Raw genomic sequence first — 5,231 nt, 5'->3', positions numbered from 1 at the left:
AAACAAATTATGATGAAACAAAAAGGGGCCTTATAAGTGAGATTTCTACAAGCAAGAATTTCGGGGAACAAAAAGGTGGTCCTAAGTCAAACTGATATTGTTGAAAATGTGTATATGTATAACTACTCTCTCAGAGTTAACCAATATACAAACAGCTGTAACACTAGACATATCCCTTTCATCCTCTGGGTAAAAAAGTGAAAAAACCATATACACTGTCAACTGATTATAGCAAAAAGAGCAGGACAAATTGTCATGTTACAGAAGCTGGATTCAGTAAGGATAGGTCTTTGTTATTTTAACACTATGTCTCTACTTTTGAAGGCAATACTTACTGCCTCACAAACCAAACCATTTAACTCAAAGTGTTTTGAGTGAAGTTGCTCTCAAATACTTCTCTCCAATAGAGTTTGCTCTTTTCCTACTTTGGAAGGATGCAAGAAAAGGAAGAAACACAGAGATAAGACTGACAAAAATAAGAAAAAGAAATTGCTTTACAAGTAAAGAATGTGTACGCTCTACCCTCCTCGGACCAAAGTGACCTTATCATACTGGATATGTTGTTTGTATCATCATTTTTTGATGACTAGTTGCTTTCAGCGCTACATCAGCATAAGCAAATGAAAATGAAAAGTACAACAAGTTTTCTAAATTTGAGCTGGAAGATTCTTTTTTTTTTTTAAAGTCTTTCCTTATCAGTTATCTTCATAGTGTTTTGTACCAGAAGGATGGAAGAACAAGCCCTCACCTGGTAATAAACGTATGAAAATGCAATCCGCGGAATGAGTAAAAGTTGTGAAGAAGAATTGAATTTGATACACAAAGTGAGATACGCAGCAACGCTAAGTAAACCACCAATCTCACTAGGGGTCAAGGAATATTTGGAAGCTAAATCACTCAACATGAGCAAAATCAGAAACTCATGAATGCACTACATCAAGATCTACAAACAGATGTAATGTTCTCTGTCACAGGTAGTCCAAAACTTACACTGGAACGTCGTCTGTTTCAAACAAACAAAAAGCAAGTCTTTAATGGATCATAGGTCTTAGATATCGCAAAACTAATGACTTATAACAACAAATAACTATTGTAGTCCCACAAAGTGTGGTTTAGGAAAGATATAGTGTATGCAGACCTTACCCCTACTTTAGAGATAGATTGTTTCTGTTAGACTCTCGGCTTGAGGAAAAAAAGTTCAAAGCAGTCCATAAAAAGAAGCAACAGAGTGAAAGTATACTCTTATTGAAGTAGGGAGAAAGATGTTGTGAGTGGAAGTCCATGCAGAGGTCAATATTACCTCATAAGCACCAAATACATCAAGCTGAACTTACTTTCATGAAATTGGATTATGCATAAAAGGGAAATGAGGACATCCATATTTTTCTTTCACTGAATTACAAGTAAGGAAATAGTGAGTTCTAAACAGAACAGTACCATCAAACATGAAGGCAAAAGGTGCACTACAAGGGAAACAGAATTATATGAATTAACAAACTTCACAAGTCACAACAACATCGTGATCTTTAAGAAATAAAGATAATAGATGTGCATATTGAACAATTCAAGGAGCTCATTTTCGCCTTTTAATCGATGAAACAATACAGAAAGATACAAAGTAATATTCCAAAACAATAACTACACCTCAATTCCGAACTACTTGGGGTTATCCATAGCAATCATCTGTATCCATTCAGCAATATCTCAGAAACAACACATACTCAACGTAATCCCACAAGTGGGGTCTAGGGAGGAATGTACCCTACCTTCATGAGGTGGAGACGTTGTTTCCGATAAACCCTCAACTCACAAACATTGAGTAAATATCTTGATCTCAAATTAATTTCCAAAACAGCCAGTAATACAAGCTAAAAAACAAAACATAATCTTTAGATGTCTCAGCTAAACCGCAAAACTTGATTAAACAAGCAAAACATACCCCTAACCCCTACTCACCAAAACAAATTTAGGGGAAAAAACACTAAAAATCTAGATGAAAAAATTGGGAAAATGAACCAAGAAAACACCAATCCTCATCAAATAAAATGTAAATATATATTTCAGTCCTATCCTCATATTTTCTTCTTTTTTTTCTCTTTTAACACAGTAGGTTCTTCATCACTAATTCATGACTACAATAAATGACCAATCTTTAGCTTCATCTTCTTGTTCATCATCACCTTAAGTTCAGTTAAATGATAAAAATAAAGAAAACCCAAAAAAGAAGAGTACTCCAAAATGGTATAACAGTTCTTTTTCTTTCCATTAGCGAAAAAAAAATAAAAATAAAACACTATATATAAAGAAAAATAAAAACAGGAAAAAAATAACTTGATATAAATAAAAAATGCCTGGCTCCATCCTGTTTGCCTTTTAACCACGCAAAATTCCAACTTTTTTTTTCTTCACATTGAGACACCTACATTGTCCTCCTCCATTATCACCATCACCACCACCTTCAATCTGTGAAAACTCATAAATAACCTTGGATTTAGTACCTCTTTCTTCATAAACAAAAGGGCAGATTCGCCATTACACATCATCATCATCATCATCCTCTTCTTCTTCCTCCTCACAATGCCAGTTACACCATAGTAAAACTTGTTCCCGGAAAACCCCATTTTCAGCTCAACAAAAACCAATGCCCAAAACCAACAAGAAAAATAAATGTAAAATCTAGAAACGAAAACAGAGAAAACTAAAAAGTGGGTCTCTTTCAGCTTTCTTTAAAACACTACCTCCAACAACACCATAATACTAGTAATAGTACTAGTACTAGTATATTCTGCAACTGTTCTGATTTTCTGAAGGTCTATAGAGAGAGAACGAGAAAAAAAAATTTCATCAGAAAAAAGAAAGAGTGTTTAATGTCTTGATTGGTTATGTCAAAAAAGAAAATTTTGTGGGGAGGGGTGGAGTGGGGTGGGGGGTTAAGGGGTATTGGGATTTGGGAATTTGGGAGATGTGTTTGGGCCGAATTATTTGGATTTGGAATTTTTATGGGTAGAGGCCGGTGAAAGGCTATTTTCAACTTTCTCTTTGTTCCTTCTTATGGTAAGACCTTTTTTTGTTTAAATTTTTAGTTTCTACTCGTTCGGTATTCGATATTTATGTTGAAACATGATTAAATTTAAAATTTTTATTAAGAAATTTCATGTTGAAGATAAACACTTTCTAAAAAATGTGAAATTGTATATATAGGAATTTGAATTTGAAATATCTGATTAAGAATAATTGAATATTTACCATTTTAACACAATTTTATCAGTTATTGTAAGACTTTCCTATTTGTCATCTTCTCTTACTACTTCTTTTTACTTCTCCAAATTTAGTTAATGATTTCTTTTATGTAGTATGTCCAAATGTTGTATTATAAAAGAGAGGGTAACAATGATGTAATTATTAAACAACTTCATTCTTGCCGTTCTAGAGATGGAGTTACGAATTTTATTTTTTGTTATTAAGTTTTAAATAAATTATATATATATATATACACCATCCGTAATTGATGGTAAAATTTTAAAAATTCAATAAATTTTGAAATCATAACTATTTTCCCCTTGTAGCCCTATGAATACCTTATAATTAATGAAATTTTATAAGTAAAGATTATAAACGTGGTATGTATATACAATTTTACTATTATTTTTAGATAAAGAGATATTTTTGAGGAACATCAATTTAAATAAAGTATATCAAATTACTATTATTTTTAGATAAAGAAATTATTTTCGGTAAACATCAATGAATAAATTATATCAAAGAAAATATAATAGATAATACTAATAGCACCAACAAGTGGTACAAACTGAAGTTTTTTCTTAAAAAAAAATTAATAATAATAATAAAATCAAAATATTACATAAAACAATAGGAGAAAAAAAGAAAGAACGTAAACTACTTATAAGAGAAATTAGCTGGCAAGGTACGACTATCTATTAATACTTCATATATTTAAATTTTTTGCCTCTATATCCTCCTATGTAGAGTCGTGTCTTTGATAAATTACAAGTGTATCATGTCTTGTTTAATCACCTCTCTCTTTTACTTCTTACTCAATCCCTTTGTATATAACAAACTTCACACATCTCATCAATCGCAAAGACAATTAAACATCTTTTCGTTACTTTGTATATAACAAACTTCACACATCTCATCAATCGCAAAGACAATTAAACATCTTTTCGTTTCTTTCGTCTAGTTTGATGCTGATATAAAAGTCAAAAAAGACATTAACCTAAGGTGCATAAACTTTGACAAAAAAATAGAAAAGAAATACTAGTGATTTAGTTAGTAGTGCATTATATTATATTATAATAAATAGTATATAAAGAAAACAAAGAGTCATAAATGATGGAGCGTTAATGTAGCAAGTTTGTCCAGGCACTGTCTGTCGTGTACTTTTGGTTTTGGTATAGAATAATTGGTCAATTTCAGCTTTCATTTTGACATTACAATTTAAAACCTTTCATTCATTACAAGTCACTAATAAATAGTACGTACTCCCCCAACAGCTTTCTTCTGTTCACTAAATGTTCATATACAAAATTAGCACTACTATATACATACGATACCTATCGATGTATACAATTCAACATTAAATCACTATAAATAGTTTCCCTACTAATCCTCCAAACACTCCACTTATTCACTTCATTCGTTTCACATACTTAAATATTCCAGTACTATTTAATTGCCCCTCAAGTAGGGCCGGAGCTAATAAAAACATTCTTCGTTAGAAAATTATATCGCTATGAGCAGATGTTACTCTCCTCCAAATAGAATACATATTAATAATAATAAACAATAATTAACAAAAATAAAGATAGAACTTGATTTTTACTCACATTGAATTGTATTTTATTCGTCAGCAATGATTCCATGCAAGTCATTTTTCTTGTTAATTTTTTCTTTCTGAGTTACCGTTATATTCTAATTTTCTTAAGAAGACATTGAATTTTGACAACAAACTAAACTCATGTTCAAATATTGATAGGAGACAACACTAAGAATATAAGAAAAATAATTAACGTGCACATCTTGACCTTTATGTACAAAATAACTTTTCTCATTGAAAAGAAAATTGAAGGGATGCAATGCTTGAATGCATTTGGAAATAAAATAAAAATAATCTTACCCATTAAAGGAAAATTTACTACAAAAGATAAACTCGAACATATTAAAGTAGTACTAATCATCCCAAATATCTTTTATCATATGATAAAAAAATT

This window comes from Solanum pennellii, chromosome 4 (genome assembly GCF_001406875.1).
Source record: "Solanum pennellii chromosome 4, SPENNV200".
Taxonomy (NCBI): Eukaryota; Viridiplantae; Streptophyta; class Magnoliopsida; order Solanales; family Solanaceae; genus Solanum; species Solanum pennellii.
This window is presented reverse-complemented; position numbering follows the sequence as displayed.